This window comes from Coenobita brevimanus, chromosome 24, assembly GCF_032717465.1.
Source record: "Coenobita brevimanus isolate Jiangsu-jjx chromosome 24, ASM3271746v2, whole genome shotgun sequence".
NCBI classification, from domain to species: Eukaryota; Metazoa; Arthropoda; class Malacostraca; order Decapoda; family Coenobitidae; genus Coenobita; species Coenobita brevimanus.
Window position 1 is genome coordinate 8,006,935 of NC_136977.1, and position 20,231 is coordinate 8,027,165.

The following is a 20,231-nucleotide window of genomic DNA, read 5'->3' on the forward strand; positions in this document are numbered from 1 at the left end:
ATCTAATCCCCAGCTAGTAAGTTCACACCTGAATTACACATTTCTGTGGTGTATATGTTTTTTGTTCTTTTTCAGAGCGAGGAAGCTACAACTGCAGAACATCATCAATAATATTGCTGACAGTGTTACTCTCTTTCTCAGGTAGATAAGATAGAATAAAATTTCCTTTCGTCTTTCATATGAAATTTCCATTACAGCTTTTCTGTGCTGCATGGTGGTTCTTCTCACTATTTCCTGCCGGGTTTGGTTGGAGGGTTTGGTGGGTGGGGGGAAGCCTTCCTGCTTTTCTCTCCTTGTCTTTAGCTGATAGAATAGTTTTGTTAGTTATAACGTTCCCTGTACCAAGCAGCCACGAAAGGACCAACAGGTTTGTTGTTGTTTGCTTACATTTGTACTCCTTTGGTCTCCTCCTCCTCCTCCTCTTCTTCTTCTTCTTCTTCTTCTCCTCTTCAAAAAATTATCCAAGCTTCGACAGTGTCGAGTGAGCAAGTTTCTAAGGACATCTCCTCCTCCTCCTCTAGTTCCGAGGGCAACATGAGTGGCTGGAGAGAGGACAGAGACCCAATACACTGCCTCCTATCTCGAAGGCTTTTGCTTCCCAGGTTTGTTGCTTTTACCAAGGTGATTGTGCTCCTTGCCCCCCCCCCCCTTTTTTTAATTTCTTGGATTTTCTTTTTCCTTAGGGGTTTTGTAAATGGATTGATGTAAATTTGACCTACTTTTTTTCTTCTTCTTAAGGGTTTGTGTGGTCTTGTGGCTCATGTATGATTTGTATGTATGGATGCCTGGGTGTGGTTCTTTGCATGGTTGTAGTTTTATTTTCTGGATATTGGCTTTGTGTGTGTGTGTGTGTGTGTGTGTGTGTGTGTGTGTGTGGATGGATGTTTGTGCGTTTGAACCTACTGTATAGGCATGTGCAGAACGGCCGCTACAAAACATTCGGTACTTAACTTTCTGGGGCATCTGATCTTCCCATGCCGAGCGTATCCAAGAATACCTACATACAGTCAGTACCTTTATACATACCTTCTCCATCGCTGTGGGTTGCGGGATAGTTTGCGGTTTTGGTCTTTATAATATTAGCGGTTTTGGACCCAATGTTTTTTTTGGTTTGGTGGGTGATCTCTCTTTTGACTGACGGTATTTTGTGTTTAATATAATTTTTTTTTAGGTAGATGTGGTGTGGGTATTAGCTTATGGTGCTGGTTTTCAGGAGCTGTGTGTGTGTGTGTGATTATTGGTTATAGATGTTTTTGGTTGTGGTTTTATAGTTTGTTAGCGGTTTTGGAGGTGTGGATGTTAATATCGGAAAATTCGTGCAATAACGGTGTGCTTTTATTTAACGTGTCAGCGGGTTTCCTCAGGTTTTATTAACATTAGCTTGTTTTCTCTCTCTTGTTTGCTCACATTAATGGCTTTTTCTCTCTCAATGCGTGTGTTAGCAGTTTTTTTTTTTCCCTGTTTTAGCTGTTTGTCTTTTTTTTTTTACAGGTTTGAATTTTTGCCGTATTTTTTTTCAGGTCTGTTTTTCCTGGTGTTTGTGTATGTATTTCCCCTTAAGGTTTACCGGATCGGGTCTTTTATTATTCTGGTCAGTGTTTTTTTTCCTTAGCGTTTGTACCTATGTTAGCCTCCCCCCCCCCTTTTTTTTTCTTTTTCTTTTTTTTTTTTTTTTTGCATTGACTGGTAAATTTTCTTAGTGACATGAGAAGACTTTGATCGTAATTTGAGCGGCATCGGAACACCTTTCTTTGCGATTTATTTTACGTATTGCACCTTAGTATTCTTGTTTGTTATTTTAAATCCTTTTGATATCGACATAAGAGTTGTAATGTCCAAAATAAATCGGTAAGGAAAAGGTGCCACGAAATCTGAAGTCACTCAATACGGTCATTATCTCTTTCCTTCAGGCGACTTTATTTTCTTTACCACCAGACGATTATATTTAGCTTGGGAGTATCTCGTACTGAAAGGGTTAATGAAGGCTGTGTCTAACCCCTCTGGCTCTAGTAGTCTGTTCTGAGTTACGTAAAAGCGTCTGGTGAGAGCAAGAATATAAAGAACGTCACCATATTGAAGGGGTTGAGTTGGTTACGAAGGAAGAACTGTAATGAGAGAGAGAGAGAGAGAGAGAGAGAGAGAGAGAGAGAGAGAGTGGTGAGTAGGGAGGAGAGAAAAAAAGAGGAATAGTCACCGAAAGATATGCCAAGAAGGAGAGGGAGGAGGGAGAAAAAAAAAAAGGAGGGGGGGGGTAAGGAGAGAAGGGAGAGTGAGCGAAAAGAGTAGGAGGTGAAAAGGAAAAATAGGAGGGGAGAGAAAGAGGAGGAGGAAAAGGAGGAGGAGGAGAGGCAAGAAAGGGAAGAAAAAAAAGATACGGTACATAAGAAAGTTATACGTAATGAGTAAATGACCGCGGTACTATAGGACGTTTACTTTAACCTGACAAATATCCCTAACCCCTTCTAGCTCGGTTGATGGCCTGGTGTAGTCAGAGCTTTGGAAGGTTCATTTGTCTAGTAACCAAGAAGACTCATTACTGGCTCATAACCAAGGTCGAATTTCTTTCAACCACGACTTATATCAAGGGTATAATAGTCCAGTTCCGTCAAATGAAAACAAATTGATGATAATAAGAGGGAGAGATCTCTGGCAACCCCTTCAGTCCAATGGCGTATTTTCCTTTATATTTTTTTGCTATCCAAATTATCGTATTTAATTTTGATAGTCATTTTTCGGAGTGGAAGGGTTAGGTGTGCTCTTCATTCACACCTTCAGTACGAAAGCCTTTTGAAGTTGAATATAATCGTGTGGTAGTAGCAAGAATAAGGTAAGAAAATGCATGATTGAATTGAAGGGGTATGAAGAGGAGAAGAAGAGAGTGAGAGAGAGAGAGAGAGGATAAGACGATGGAAGAGAAGGGAACTAGATATGGAGGAGACGAGGAAGAGGAAGAAAAAGATGTTTTATGGAGAAGGAATAGAAAAAAAGGTAGTGCAAGGAAAGGAGGGTTAGAGAGAGGAAGAAAAATAGAGAACAACAAGAAAGTAAAAACCCAATGAGGAGGGGGAGGGAGGGGAGAAGGAGGAGGAGGTAGTGGAGAAGGAAAACAAGAAAAGGAAATGAGGAAGAAAAGAAAAGGAAGGAGGAAGAAGAGCAGGGGTGGTCATTGTGAGGAGCCTCTGTCAGTGCCAAGGTTGTCACATTCATGAACCCATTGTCTCTCTCTCTCTCTCTCTCTCTCTCTCTCTCTCTCTCTCTCTCTCTCTTAATTCCTTTCTTTTCCTCTATTTCTTGCCTTCTCGCCTTATTTTTTTTTTTTCCTGTAGACGTATCATTTCTTCCCATTTTCTTTTTTCTTTCCTTTCCTTCCTTCTGTTGTCAATGTTTTATGCTTTTGTGTGTGTGTGTGTGTGTGTGTGTGTGAGAGAGAGAGAGAGAGAGAGAGAGAGAGAGAGAGAGAGGGGGGGGAATATAACAAGGAACACTTGTAAAAATAACAGCATGAGAGAGAGGGGGGGGGGGTTATAACAAGGAACACTTGTGAAAATAACTATGAGAGAGAGAAAGAGAGAGAGTTCGTGAGGTGCGTGTTGTTATATTATTGACATCATCAATAAAGATTACCAAAGTCGATTGTTCCTCTCTCTCTCTCTCTCTCTCTCTCTCTCTCTCTCTCTCTCTCTCTCTCTCTCTCTCTCTTTCTCAGTTTTGTCTTATCAGTCATATCTTTCTCCCTCTTTCACGTCTTCATTTTTATTCTCTCACTTTAAGCCATGTTGTACTTATGATTCTGTGTGTGTGTGTGTGTGTGTGTGTGTGTGTGTGTGTGTGTGTGTGTGTGTGTGTGCTATATCCAGTTTCCATTTTTTTTCCTTCATTCGTGTTTTCTCCTATTGTGATTTTTTTTTTTTACTTTCATCCTTGTTGTTTTCCTTTCATTTTTTTTTTCACTTCCATGTTCCCTTCGTCATCTACTTTACTTTCTGCATGATTTTTCCTCCCTGTCTTCCTTTTCTTCTTCCCAGTCTTAGATTTTCTTTTCAATGTTTCTTCCTTTCTCCTTTGTCTTCATTGTCATCTGATTTTCTTAATAGTTCTCTTCTGTTTCTTTGTCCTTTCTTTGTCACGTCACTTCAGTATTTTTCCTAATTTTCTTTCACTGCCTTACTCTTTTTCCCTTTGTTTTCTCTTTATTTCTCCTCTTTTTTTTGTCTCACTTTCATACTCCTTCTCTCCTCGCACACCTGTTTCAGTTTAATTACAGTATGGTGTTACTTTTCTCTCTCTCTCTCTCTCTCTCTCTCTCTCTCTCTCTCTCTCTTTGTCTCGAGGTTTTTTATTCCTTTACTCCATTTTTCCTTCCTTTTTTTATTTCTTAGTTGTATTTTTTTTTTTTTCAGTTTATCTACAATACGTTCAAACGGCATTCTTTTATTCCATCCTTTTATTGTTCAGTTTCTCTCTCTCTCTCTCTCTCTCTCTCTCTCTCTCTCTCTCTCTCTCTCTCTCTCTCTCGAGTTTATAGGTCACCTTGTGGACAAAGGAACAATGTAATCTGTGGACGATCCTGCAGTCATATTGTTCCTCTTCTCTCACCCCTTCGCATCTCTCTCTCTCTCTCTCTCTCTCTCTCTCTCTGTATGTGTGTGTGTGTGTGTGTGTGTGTAATTATCAGTCTCTACCCACCTGCATGTCTCTCTGTCGGTCTTTTATCTATTTAAAAAAAAGTACACAAAAGTTATTAGAAGATTCATCATTATTGCGTATCTAGCCCCTTCAGTAACCTGTGCTAAACATTTTCTTTCGCAGTACCCTTACTATTTCTGTGAAATTTCTTTTTCGCGACGAGAGGCCACATTGAAGCTGAACAGTATCATATGACAGTAACAGAAGTACCAGGGATATCTATTCTGTTGTCAAATAGTTAATGCAGAGTAGATTTCCAAGGTTCTGTTACTGCTTGTGTTCTTGTACGGCTTATTGTTGTAGGATGTAGAGAGAGAGGGATAGACTTGCTTTCCTGCACGTGGAATCCTTCGTTATGGCTTGTAGTGCATTTCAGTCCTTGGTTAGTGTGATGAATAAGGATGGAAGTTTGGAGAATGAAGTGTTTGAAAGGGTACAACAGGGAAGAAAAGTTGCTGCTTCTTTGAAAGCGGGGGAGAAGGCGACATGAAAGCGATCTGTTTGTGGCCACCCCTTACGGGATTAAAGCGTCTGGCAATAGATAGAGAGAGTTTTGAATTACTAACATCTGAGTGCTTGTGACTCACTGTTAGTGGCACAGAATCGTCCGACGTTAGCTGAAATGGAATGCTATACTCTTTTTACTGCAACTTCGCCTAGATTTTCATCCTTTTGTTTCTTATATCACGTAGTTCAGTCGAAGAAAAAGGCAGTACTATAGCTCTACATCCTTTCTTTAGCGCCTGTTGGTGATTAGTGCCATTATATATTCTCGTGTATTGTTACTGCTCTGCAATCAGGACGGGGAGATGACAGTTCAGGCCAAGTTAGAGTAAAAAAGAGTTATCGTGTTCATCCGACCATGAGAGGGCAAATGCGAACTGAAAAGAGACTATTGTACTTTATTCTAATCAGGTAGCCGCAGGTTACCAAACGTCTGATCTCTTGATTCAAGTTGGCCGAGACAAGTATAGCCTACCGCTCAGCTCTATCGCCACTCATCTCCACTCCCTCCTCCCCCACACCCCTGCCAAGTCACCTTCCCTCGGATTATGTTTGTTTGTTTACAGGACCTGAACACAGGAAGAAAAAATGAATTATATATAAAAATAAGCTGTACACCATATTACAGATTTCTTCCATTCATCAAAAATCTGTAGCAGTTGGACTTGAACTGCTGTATATTGAAGGTTGGGGGGAAACTATTCTGGGGAAATAAAGAATTTTGATCATCGATTGTATTCTAGTATACTTATTTTTATAATTATTTCTAATAATAATAATAATATTGTTATTATTATTATATTATTATTATTACATTATTGTTGTTGTTATTATTATTATTATTATTATTGTTATTGTTATTATTTTGTTATAATAATTATTGTTATTATTATTATTATTATTAATCTGTTTGATGAACATACTGAATTACGATATGCAGTATATATATGTAAAATTTACATACCCGGTACTGTTGCACATATAGAGTGGTCGTGGCCGTTTGTCTCACTACCGATTTTCCGAAACGAGTTATCTCACTCCCGTAGACGGCCGTTTTGTATTGGCTCATTCATATACATTAAGCTTTTCATTGTTAAGACACTTTATTAATCTCTCTCTCTCTCTCTCTCTCTCTCTCTCTCTCTCTCTCTCTCTCTCTAATATATATACTCAGGATATAAGAACTTGATGAACGATATTCAGTTGACTATAACTTGGCCTAAAACTATCATCCTCATCTTGAGTGCTGAGTTGTAACGAGATTAACGCTAGAATATGGTGCTAGTCATGAAGAAGTGCAAAGGAAAGATTGTAGAGGCGTGGCAATGCCACCGAGCAACATAAGCTTCAATAGGACAAAAATTTGGGCCAAGTTAAGGTGAAAAGAATATAAAAAAGAATAGTCAAAGTGGTTATAGACTTGTTACGTTAGTTACGATACCTGTGAAGCGTCTCTCTCTCTCTCTCTCTCTCTCTCTCTCTCTCTCTCTCTCTCTCACACACACACACACACACACACACACACACACACACACACACACACACACACACACACACACACACACACACACACACACACACACACACACACACACACACACACACACACACACGAGACATGTTTTAAAGGAAGTAGTCTCTCTATCACACTTCTTCACCCACCATGCATCACTGCCACCTCACTGGGCACAGAAATTGCCAAGAAGAAGGATGGAGAGAGAGAGAGAGTGAGAGAGAGAGCTGTATGTGTGTGTGTGTGTGTGTGTGTGTGTGTGTGTGTGTGTGAAAGGAATTGGCAATAAGTATCTGAGGCCTTTTATGGGGGGAAGAGGCGAGGAAACGGTGAGAGAGAGAGAGAAGGAATGAGAGACGGAAGGAAGAGAGAGAGGAAGGAGAGAGAAGGAATTAGAGGGAGGAAGAGAGGAGAAAGAAAAAAGTAGAAAGTGAGGAAGACGAATATAGAAAGAGAAAGAAAGAAAATGAGGAAACAAGAGAAAAGGGAACGAGAAAGACAGTAGAACGAGATAGAAAGGAGTGAAGAGAAGAAAGGAGAGAGGCAGGGAGGAAGAGAGAAGCAGGATAAATGGAGGAAGAAAGGAGAGAGGAAGAGAGAAGTAAGACGGAAGGGGGAGGGGTCAGAGGACAAAGGAAGGACAAGAACCACAAAGGCATAGAAATTTAGAGGTAGGCAGCTTGAAAGGAGAGAGAGAGACACACACACACACACACACACACACACACACACACACACACACACACACACACACACACACACACACACACACACACACACACACACACACACACACACACACACACACACACACACACACACACACACACACACACTAAATAAATAAATAAATAAAGACAGACAGACTTATGCCCCTCTCTCTCTCTCTCTCTCTCTCTCTCTCTCTCTCTCTCTCTAATTGCCGCATCAGATAGCAGGGCGATGATGAAGTAAAAAATAAAACTGTCGTTAATTAGTGCCGTCGTGCTTAATGAATTACCTGGCACCTGTTTGATCTTCATTACCTGTGACAGAGACCAGGTTCAATTCTTACAGGTATATTCCTATTTCCTGAACTGAGTAAAATTGGCTCTAGGAAGATTAAGATTATAAAAGGGATAATTGGAAGCATTGGAGGCGTATTTGGCCTGAAGGGGTTAATGTAGACAACCCCTTCATTACGAGAAGTTAATCCGGATATAGAGATGTCTGCGAGAATAATTAGTCATCGTGCAAAATAAGTCACCTCGCAGAAGGGGTTAAGTACAAATTCAGTCACCTGCCAGAACGAGTTAAGGGAGAGATCTATGGGACCAATTCACATACGTTTCTTTGGCCGAATTAGTGGAAAGCAAAAACACAAAATCAAGCTGCTGAACAGAACTAAGTCAGTGAATGCCTTACATCCCCATTTACCTGCATATATATATATATATATATATATATATATATATATATATATATATATATATATATATATATAACATGGATCCTAGAACTACCAAAGACTTTACAACAAAACTCGAGTGAATGTTATTACGAAGAGATTCGAGCCCAAAAATGCCGTTCTGACAAAAGTTCTCTTCCATGGAGACGTGTACATTGTAATAATTGTGGGATTGTACATTGTAATAATTGTGATTGTACATTGTAATAATTGCGTGAGTTCCATTGTGTACTGTACAGCTCCTCAGTCCACTCCTTTACTGAGAAGCACCGCGGAAACCAAAGGCCCTATTCATAAACCTTCTTAAGCTTAAATTGTGTGTGTGTGTGTGTGTGTGTGTGTGTGTGTGTGTGTGTGTGTGTGTGTGTGTGTGTGTTTTCCTTCCCTCTTAAGATACTATACATTTCATCCTCCAACTTGAGTGAATAGCGACGAGAAAATTACAAAAATAAAAAAAATCATGTTGATTTGTCACTGCTGTAGAGATTTTGTTTGTTATAAAGCTGGATTAGAAGGAGAGGAGGCTTGGAAGGAAGGAAGGCTGGAAGGAAAGAAGGAAGGATGGAGGGAAGGAAGGAAGGAAGGAGGTAACAGGACAAGAGGAAAGATAAGGTCGCAGTTAGCCGTTATCGCAAAGATGTCTTTATACTTCTTTCTGGCTGTCTCTTGTCGATTTTATTCAGCGATTTGTAACTATCTCCATTGAGCCCCCGAATCCAAGAGGTCCTCTCTTTAAAATGAATAAAATTGTGTGCAGTTAAGAGTCTGAATCAGAAGAGGTGTGTGTGTGTGTGTGTGTGTGTGTGTGTGTGTGTGGACCACAAGACTTCTAGTTAATCGTTTCATTGTTGAAACAACTCCATTATTATGTTTCAGTTGAAGCCAGACGATTTTATTCAGCTGAGATTGAGTCCAGGGAGCCTGAAAATTAACGCTAGTACTATGAATAATTCAGTTAGTTATATAATATAAAATGGTATAGAATAGGATTAGGCAGGGAGAGGGACAGATATTGAATACGATGGAGATAGATGGTTGGATAGATAGGTAAATAGACAGAGACAGACAGACAGACAGACAATGTTTAACCAAGTTTAACTTTCTATTTGTATCTCTTGTATTTTTTTTTTAAATTTAAGAATATAGTGAAGGGTTTCATGTCCATATTATTTTTTGTGAGAATATAACACTCTCGGCCTGACTTCTATCGTCTCACAGGTGTAATATGTAGCCTATAATTCTCCCGTTTGAACAAGTGATGGCACTAAAATTAAGACCATTAATTTTATATATAATTATTTGCTTCAGTATTTTAAGAGAGAGGGGGTAGGGGTCCACGTTAACCTGATTAGTTATAATTTTTCAGCCCACTTCCAATAATGTTTATTTAATTACATACTGTATTTTTTTTTAGGCGCATGAGGGTGGGAAACATAACTTGATTAATCATTATAAATTAACCCAAGTTTGTTAACTTGATTAGTATTCTTTTTTTGATATTATTATTATTATTATTATTATTGTTGTTGTTGTTTTACGGTAATTAATTTATGTACTTTCACTTCTAGGGGTGCAGGCAGACTCGGCTCGCGTGCAGTGACTCAGAGAGGATGTGAGTAACCTGTACAAATGTCATCAGGGATTGACAAGGGGGGCATTACAACACCTTTCCCAGAATCATTAGTAGTAGATTTGGCTGAGTGGGAAAACTGTGTCGCCCTCTGACTGCTGTGCTGCTTGTACTCTTAACGTGGCCCAGATTTTCGTCCTTTTGCTACTTATTTCACGTTGCGGAGTGGCAGGAAAAAATTATACTACGACTTTACATCCATACCACAGCACTTCATCGTGACTAGACCTTGACCCAGATTTTCGTCCATTTGCAGCTCTCCTGTTGCTCACTGGCTTAAGAATACGATGCTACGGCTGTACATCCTTTCCACAGCACTGCTTCGTGACTAGCATCATATTCTATTGATAAACTATTGTTACAGCCCAGCAGTCAAGGTGGAGAGATGGCAGTTTTAGGCCAAGTTAGAGTAGGAGTATAGAATTCTGAGCTGAATCGAGTCGTCTGGTGTTATCCTGAAGAGAATGCCAAAAAGGGTCCGTAGAAGAAAAGGGCTAATTAAGATAGGTTTTAATCGAAAGGCGTAGGTTTTAATCGAGAGGTCTAGGTTTTAATTGAGAGGCTTAGGTTTAAATTGAGAGGCGTAGGTTTTAAACGAGAGGCTTAGGTTTTGAGACGCGTAGGTTTTAATCGAGAGGCCCAGGTTGTGATCGAGAGGCCTAGGTTTTAATCGAGAGGCCCAGGTTGTAATCGAGAAGCCTAGGTTTTAATTGAGAGGCCTAGAAAAAGATTAAGTATTAACCGAGAAGTCTAGGTTTTATTTTAGAAGCCTAGGTTTTAATTGAGCGGTCTGGGTTTTAATCGAGAAGCCTAGTTTGAAAAATTTCGGTACTGCGGATCTCCTTAGATGAACAGAATAATTTGGTCGTAAATTAATTATAACAAGTCGATGTTATGAACTTTTTTTTTCCCTCCAAGATGATGTGTTTTTCCATTTTATTCATGCTACTTACAAACTATTATTCAGCTTAGCACAAACGCTTTCGTTCATCCTAGCACAGACTCTTTTCTTTATCCTAGCACAGACCTGTGTTAGTGAAGAGGTTAATGAGAGGTATACCTGATCAGTAACCTTCGAAGAGTCTCCCCAAAGCTGAGTAAAATCGTCTGGTGGTGGCAGTAATAGAGTACAATAGACGCCACCGGAATGAAGTGGTTAAATTGAAGGGGATAGTGGAAGTAGACCCTAAACCCATAGTAAGATAGGACTCCATAAAGCTGAAAAAATCGTCTGGCGGTAGAGAGAATGAACTAGCAAAAAATTCCATAGTGAAATAGGTGAATACAACACGAAATACACAGCAAATACACAGCCAACACAGGTAATTTCCCCACAAGCATAGCCGTGTGTGTGGTGGAAATGAAGTAGCACAGGTTAATTGTAGTTGCCTCAGATTAATAGGGCCAGGTGATGTTTTTCAGGATAGGTAATTGTTTCTGACACTGGTGAGCAGAGGTTATATTTGTACCTAGTTTGTGTGTGTGTGTGTGTGTGTGTGTGCCGTACTAAACCGGTTGTGTGTGTGTGCCATACTAAACCAATTGTCTGTGTGTGTGTGTGTGTGTGTGTGTACTAAACCGGTTGTGTGTGTGTGCCATACTAAACCAATTGTGTGTGTGTGTGTGTGTGTGTGTGTGTGTGCGTGTGCGCGCGCGCGTGTGCCGTACTAAACCAATTGTGTGTTTGTGCCATACTAAACCAATTGTGTGTGTGTGTGTGTGTGTGTGTGTGTGTGCTTATTTGTATCTGCCTTACTAAACTAATTCGGTAGGTTATGTTTTTGAGTTGAGGTAATTGTTTGGCCTCAGGTGTACAGAGGTTATATGTACACTTTAGATTTCTGCTTGTGTGTGTGTGTGTGTGTGTGTGTGTGTGTGTGTGTGTGTGTGTGTGTGTGTTTTTGCCCGTCCCTGTATGTCTGTTTATCTGTGTCTGTTTCTTCCTGTCTGTCCCTTTCTGCCTATCTGTTGGTTTGTATCTATTCCTGTCTATCTGTGTCTGTCGCTACTTGACTTTTTCTTCCTGTCTGTCGCTCTGAGTCTATCCTGGCCTATAATTTCCTGCCCGTCTGTTAGTTCGTGTCTGTCGCTGTCTGTCTGTGTCTTCCCCTGTCTGTCTCAATCCCTGTCTGTCCTTTCCTGCCTGCCTGCCTGTCTATATGTCTGTATCAGTCCCTTTCTCACATTTCCTGCCCGTGTTACTGTATCTGTCACCAAAGCAAAACTCTGATATAAGTGAAATAAGTACAGAGTAATTTTCGCCGCTGCAAAGTAATGTGGTAGAAAATATTTTTGCGTTTAGGTAATTGGATCCGCCACAGGTGAGCAGAGGTTATATTTGTAGCTCTACCTGTGTTTGTCTGTGTGTCTGTCTGTGTTTGTGTGTCTGTCGTTGTTAATTATGTGTCTGCATCGATAATTGCCTCAGGTGAAAAGAGGTTATGTGTACACCTGAAGTTCTGTCTGTGTTTGGGAGTACGTGCGTGTGATTGTCCGTCTTTGTTTCTGTGTTTGTCTGTGTGTACGTGTGTGTGATTCTCCGTCTTTGTTTCTGTGTTTATCTTGGTGTACATCTGTCTGATTCTCTGTCATCGCTTTTGTGTTTGTCTATGTGTACGTGTGTGTGATTCTCCGTCTTTGTTTCTGTGTTTGTTTGTGTGTACGTCTGTCTGATTATCCGTCTTTGCTTCTGTGTTTGTCTTGGTGTACATCTGTCTGATTCTCTGTCATCGCTTCTGTGTTTGTCTGTGTGTACGTGTGTGTGATTCTGTTTTTGTTTCTGTTTGTCTGGGGGTACGTGTGTCTGATTGTTTAGGTCATTGGCTCCGACGCTGATGTCGAATAGAGGTTACATTCGCACCTGTTTCTGTGTGTGTGTGTGTGTGTGTGTGTGTGTGTGTGTGTGTGTGTGTGTCTGTGTGAGTGTGTGTGTGTTTGTGTGTGTGTGTCGCTGCTCCTCTGAGTAGCATTAAGGATAACCATTTATCAACAATAGGTCCTTCCTTATTACATTTTTTTTTTTTACATTATCTTACTATCATGTGGCAGTTTGGTTCAGTTAAAGGGAGATATGATGAATATGAAGGTTTTATACGTTCTAGGTCAAAAGTAGTTCCCTCAGCTAAATCAGACAGTTCCCTCAGCTAAGTCAGACAGTCCCTCAGCTAAATCAGACAGTTTCCTCAGCTAAGTCATAATATAATCTTTAGGTGGCAAGAGTAGAGGAGGATACGTCATCGGCCTGAACGGGTTGATGTAATTCTCTGGTGATAGCGAGAAAAAAAAAATGAGTAAAAAAATAAGTAAAATAATAAAATCGTGTTAGTAAAGAGGCTGAATTCAGATGCTTTATATTCCATTAAGCAGAGACGTCCTTCTTGAGGCAAATAAAGTCCTTCATTTTTTTTTTTCCTCTCTCTCTCTCTCTCTCTCTCTCTTGCTATCTTCTGACAATTTTTCTTCAACTTGCGAGACTCCAGATTATGAGAGTTAGGTGTCGCCTTCATTAACCCTCCCCCCCCCCTGTCACTGCGGAAAGATGTCCCGAAAGACGAAAAATTGCCTTAGAAGAAGGAAAAGGAGGAGGAGGAGGAGGATAACAGGCAAATCACGTCACGGGATGGATTAGAGTTACGTAGAAGAATTACAGAAGACCTCGTGGATTTGGACGGGTTGGCCCCCTCAGAACGACGATGCGATGTTATTCTACTCCTGCTACTGCCAGACGATTTGAGTCAGCCCAGGAGAGACCCGTGGTAGAGAAGGGGTTGGGATCTCCTTTATCTACTCCTGTACGAAGACGCTTTATTAATCTACCTCCTTTATTTCTGCCGTACTTTCTACCTGTGTTTGCCTCCAGACGATTTTATTCAGCTCTTCATCTACTGTACAAAGACGCCTTATTTATCTACCTCCCTAATTTCTACCGTAGTATTTACCTCCAGACGATTTTACTCAGCTTCGAGGAGACGTCGTAGTGAAAGGGTTGAATCTACAGTAAATAATAACCAATTCTTTGACGCGTTACTCGTTTTGTTCTTATCATCTCAGACGATTTTGTTCAGCATGAGGAAGAAGACCGATAACGATAGGGTTGGAAATTATCTTCATTTATTCCGAGATAATGGCACCTTATCGTACTTTACTGAGATAAGAAGCTGAAGGTGTGCAGGGCCGTAGAGTTTTTTTTAAAAAACGTCTGGGTTCTTGCTATTCCCGGGTGTGTGTGTGTGTGTGTGTGTGTGTGTGTGTGAAGCCTCGTAGTGAAGGGGTTAGATAGCTTTGACCTGAACTTAATTATAATGTAAAATAGCGTAACAGTATTCATTGTTGGCAGACGACTGTGGGGTATTAATTTAGTGCTGGTTTATATACTGTATACTGTAAATGGCAACACCCACCTCTCTCTCTCTCTCTCTCTCTCTCTCTCTTGATGACACGTTACAATTGCACAGAGCACGTAAAGATAAAAAAAAAAAATGTAGCCGGAAATAGAAACAGGTAGCTAATTAATACTTTGGTGGCCAAACAGGTATATATTTTTTACCTGTAATTTGCCTCTCCGTTAGTTAAATATGTTAGATGCACAGACTTTATTAGACGATTTTGTTGCTACTTTTTTCAGGCGATTTTTTCCCCAACATTGCCAGACAACTTTATTCTTGCTGCGCCAGACGATTTGATTCTGCTTTGGGTAGACCCCCGTATTACAAGGCATTGAATGAGTCTTGTAATTGCCTAGAAATACGTGATATTTTGTTTTCTTTAAGAGTAAGGGAAGAGGGAAGGCGAGGTGAGAAAGAATTGATGTGCTGAGTTGCTTATTATTATTATTATTATTATTATTATTTATTATTATTATTATTATTATTATTATTATTATTGTTTTATTATATAGGTAGGGGAAATCCAGGTTGCACAAGTAAGGGCGCGATTTCTTTCGTGTGTGTGTGTGTGTGTGTGTATGTGTGTGTGTGTGTGTGAGAGAGAGAGAGAGAGAGAATCTTTTAAGTTAATATTGTTCCTCCATACTTTACAGGGAAAAAAAAAATCAGAACATTAACTGAAATTCACTGACCTAATGTATAAAGTTCATTTCTTCAATATAACGGTAATTACGCTTAGAAAAAATCAAATTCACTTTTTCCCACTCATTACTTGTAGAGAGGGAGGGGGAGGCCGAGGATGAGATGGAGGGATGGAGTGGATAGGTATATGAGAGAGAGGGGTGTGAGCTGGGGTGAGGTCAGTGAAGTGGCGGGGGACAGGGCGACATGGAGGCGATTTGTTTGTGGCCATCCCTTTACAGGATTGAGGCGTCTGGCAATAGGTAGATAAGTGGACTTATAGGTAGACTTTGAGGGATTCCGCGAACTTGAATGACGAGTGGATGGATTTGTGGCCCATTTTTACTGGGCACGTAATCGAGTTTTTTTTTTTTTTTTAATGGTTCCTGTATGTTGATTCTTCCCTCCCCTTGTTAGAGAAAGAGGGTCAGGGTGATGATTATGGAGATAGTGGTGGTGGATGGTGATGATGCTGATGATGATGATGATGATGATATGATGATGATGATACATATTAAAGAAAGTATGATAACCAGATTCTTCAAAATAAATGGCAAAGTACTGTAACAAAGCTGAAATATAAACTAAGCATATCTCACGTCTTATATCCACGTGATGTTATTTTATAACACATTAAAATAAAACTGGAGGTAAACCATAAAGTATTCGTCAACAAAACTGAAATAAAGTCGTATCAGCACGTGGTGGCAAGGTAGCGTGGCCGAGTGGTCTAAGGCGCTGGATTTAGGCTCCAGTCTCTCCGGAGGCGTGGGTTCGAATCCCACCGCTGCCAAAGTATGTTTTTGGAAGTTTTTTATGAGTCGTATTTAATGTGTTTATGTGAAATTTGAAGGCTGCATTCAAAACATTGTAAGAAAGGTGTGTTAGGAGTGCGTATATCAATAAAGTGTGTATGAGCGAGTGTGTGTGTGTGTGTACGTGCGTGGGAGTGGCTCTCGCTCTCCCTTCTGGCTGGCTCACTCGCTCAGCTATTCAGTCTCCTCCCTCTCCCTCCCTCCTATACGGGCGCTTCCTCCCTCCCTTCCTCCCTGCTTGCCATATTCACTTCCTCCATCTTCACCTCTTTTTACTTCACCACTACAAGCGTCATTCATACTATTTCTACCTCCCATTCCGTCACTCCCTTCCCCTTCCACACGCGCACCCTTCCTTCCCACGTGCATGCCTTCCCTTACCTCCCTCTTGTCTCTACTCACCACATTGAGCACCGATTCTGTTACTGTTCTTGTACCCCATTCTGTCCCCCACTCCCTCCATCTCTCCGTTCTCCCTACCACTCTCCTTTCCCCCTTCCACTCTCCCTTCCTCCCTGTTTCTCCTCCTACCCTTACTTCGAAAACCATTTCTACTGGTTTTTCTGTCCTCTGTCTCCCCGTCCCTCCCTGTCTCTCTCGCTCCCTTTCCCATACACGCATTCCCTCCCTCTCTGCCTGTCTGCGTCTCTCCCTCCCTCCCTCCCTCTCTGCCTGTCTCCGTCCCTCCCTCTTGTCTTTTACCCTCACCAGCCGACACCATTTAAGCATCTGTATAATTTTATCTTCACCGCCACAGCTATTATTGCATAAGCGTATCACCATCTCAGCTACCACTACAGTACTATTGCATAATCTATCAATCACCACCATCACAACTACCACTGCTATTGCATAAGTTATCAACTCCCACCACCACCACCACAATCAATACACCTGCCACCACTAACACCACCACCACAATCAATACACCTGCCACCACTAACACCACCACCACAATCAATACACCTGCCACCACTAACACCACCACCACAATCAATACACCTGCCACCACTAACACCACCACCACAATCAATACACCTGCCACCACTAACACCACCACCACAATCAATACACCTGCCACCACTAACACCACCACCACAATCAATACACCTGCCACCACTAACACCACCACCACAATCAATACACCTGCCACCACTAACACCACCACCACAATCAATACACCTGCCACCACTAACACCACCACCACAATCAATACACCTGCCACCACTAACACCACCACCACAATCAATACACCTGCCACCACTAACACCACAACCACAATCAATACACCTGCCACAACTAACACCATCACAATTGCTTCTTAACGAGGACGCTTTTTTTTTTTTTTTTTTTCTCCTGACAGTTTTGATAAGGTCGAGAGATTTATCAGATTGGGGAAGTTATATGTCGTTCATTAATCCATTTACATTTTTTTTTTTAATGTTGGTTGGTAAAAAGATTGATGTTAAAAAAGGGTCGGTGTGTTGATGTGGTTAGCTGTCACTATCACTATCACTGTACCTGCCAATACTCTTATCACTGTATCCAATCTCACCATTATTACCAACATTAACACTACAAACAACCACTAACATCATCACCACAATGAGCATCTGTCACCACTACCACCATCACCACAATTAGTATCTGTCACCACTAACACCATCACTTCACATTTTCGATGGTATGCCGTCCACCACAGTGTCTTCCATCACTGTCCCCATCATCATCTTATCACCACCACCAGCAACTTGTCTACCATCACTGTCACCATCACCAACTTATCATCAGCGATACTTCTACCACCGGCGCTTCCAATAGTACCAGCAACAGTGACAACAAAACGACCACCACCACACACTTCATTTACCACCACTACCACCACCACCACCACCACCACCACCACCAGCAATAAGAAAAGTAAATAGCCTACAACACTACCACAATAACAGCTACCTCCACCACCACCACCACCACCCTTACTCATCACCAGCACACACACACACACACACACACACACACACACACACACACACACACACACACATTCTCAGTGTTTACATAATGCCACCCACATAACACACCAGGCATGTGTTGTAAATGAGGCGTGCATTGTCTGTCAGTTTGAAATAGCTCCTCACAATTAAGTCTTTACAACTCTCTCTCTCTCTGTTGTAAATCCTTGTTCATATAATTTCATCCATATTAACACGCTCATGATCGGGACAACTCTGGTATAATCTAATCCAGTAACACAATTTTCTTTTAACTGAGGGGGACTTAAGAATCCTGATGATACTGGTACTGTTAACCCTCTCATGGTCAGTCCAACTCCTAATAGTATTCAGTTCCAGCAGGTGGGGGACTATTTTAATCAGCTGATAGTGAGTCATACGAGTGTTAATACTGGTGCCATTAACCCTTTTATGGTGAAGACAACTCTAGTAGTCTTTTCCAGTTCCATCTAACTCAAGAGGACATTATTTAGAGAAGAGTCAGTCGTAGAATCCTCAGTGCGAAATAGAGTAAAATGGAATTGAGGTTTGAACTATTAATCTTGAGTTTCTTTACAACACACTCAAGCCCTGTACATCAGTGTGTTTATACTGCCTCATGAACATTAATCCATCTTGTTATTAGTAAAACAAACATATCCCAGCCGGTTTAAATGCTTCGTAACAAGTGTACTGTATTAAATCGAAGTATGAAGTTGCCCTGAGTTTCTTCACATACTTTTATATAAATCTGTGTTTATATTATCCACATTATCGCAGTGCAAAAAATTCTCAGCCATTTACACATTTACAGTAAACTTCAAAATTTTCATATCCCCTCCCCATTTAACCCTCTGTCTCCTATGACTCTTCGGGCGTTAATTGAGATAGCATACTAGAGTTGTGGCTGTCATGTGAGGGCCAGTGGACAGCAGTAACACTCCCACGCTCCTGTGACTCACTGAGCTGAATAAAATTGTATGGCGGTAGGTGGATGAGAGTAGTGTTTTAGAGTTGTCCTGACCTTTAGAGGGTTAAATTAGGCATGAGTAAAAAAGATGAGACGCAACGGTTGATCTGTCTATGTATATCTATTGTGTGTGTGTGTGTGTGTGTGTGTGTGTGTGTGTGTGTGTGTGTGTGTGTGTGTGTGTGTGTGCTCGTAATTATCATCCCATCCACATTAGCACTGGCAGACACTGAGTAATATGAAACGCTTATTATCACAGTCCATTTAAATAGCTCACAACACTATGCACATCAAAGAGTATAATATTATCCCCTCTGTTAACACTCCAGGCGTCAGTAATATAAATCAGGCTCGCATTATTCCAGCCAGTGTGAAGTCTAGATCCTGATGCACATTATTAATCTCTCTTATCAGAATGTTATGTATTTTTTTTATTCATGCTTTACCAGCGATTTTATGCAGCTTATGGGATCCTCAGGTAGTCAAAGGGTTAAAGAAGGTTATATTTACCCCTCTAGTTCCAAAAAATCTTTCCAAATCTGTCTTTCACTTTTCCGAAAACTCTCTTTCCACCTCTCACTTTTAAGGGTTCACTCACATTATCTTTCTTTTTCACAGTTCCAAAAATCTCTCCTATTCTGTCTTGCACTTTTTCGTAAACTATCTGTCCACCTGTCTTATTTAAGGTCTCACCCACATTATCTTTCTTTTTACAGTTCCAAAAATCTTTCCTATTCTGTTTTGCACTTTTTCGTAAACTGTTTCTACACCTCTCACTTTTAACACCTCACCCACATTATCTTTCCCTTTCACACAAGTTTAGCCGTAACTGAATCACGCTGAGTATTAATCACACCCATGTACTGTCTTACACGGAATCACACTTACTCCCACATTCACTCGCTTGCTGAAACAATTATCATCTCTCGCTTTCACACAGTCTCAGTCACACTTACTCTGACATTCACTCACCCACCGAAATAATGTATCACCTCCAGCCACACTATCTCAAGCTAATAAATTGTCTGGAGATACCAAGAATATAGTGAAAAATAAGACGTCACTGCATTGACCGCTTGTTTGCATTGGGCTTGGACTGGCTAAATTTCCCTACAATAACCACCCACTCTTTCGCGCTATTTTGAGCACGAGTCGGCGTCGCTTTTGTCTTCTTACTTTTTTTATTTTTCTGCTCACGACAGCTGTAGGATATTATTTCAGCCAACGCCAAATGATAGTATTCAGCTGAGCGTGTGTCATAGGAGTCTGAGAGATATACCTGGTACCGGGGATGAGATGGAGGGATGGAGTGCAGAGGTATGCGTGAGAGGGGGGTGTGAGGCGAGGGGAGAGCAGCGAAACGGCGGGGGACAGGGCGACATGGAGGCGATCTGTTTGTGACCACTCCTTACGGGATTAAGGCGTCTGGCAGTAGATAGATAGATAGACAGACGCAATAGAACTGTGAAATGATTAGAATTAGCCACGTTTACCAATTGATTTAGGATTTGTTAATGTCGGATCTCCTGGATTTTTATTTTTATTTTCATTTTTTAAAGATATTACAGAAGAATTTTATCAGACCCCTTCACTGTGATCCCGTCTT

The 20,231-nt window shown here is 40.9% G+C and overlaps 1 non-coding gene across 1 annotated transcript; it reads left to right on the plus strand.

Moving 5' to 3' along the window:
• The first annotated feature begins 15,557 nt into the window (after positions 1 to 15,557).
• TRNAL-UAG (transfer RNA leucine (anticodon UAG)) lies at positions 15,558 to 15,639 on the plus strand. Its single transcript has one exon. It is a non-coding gene; the product is annotated as a tRNA-Leu (tRNA).
• Positions 15,640 to 20,231: the final 4,592 nt, after the last annotated feature.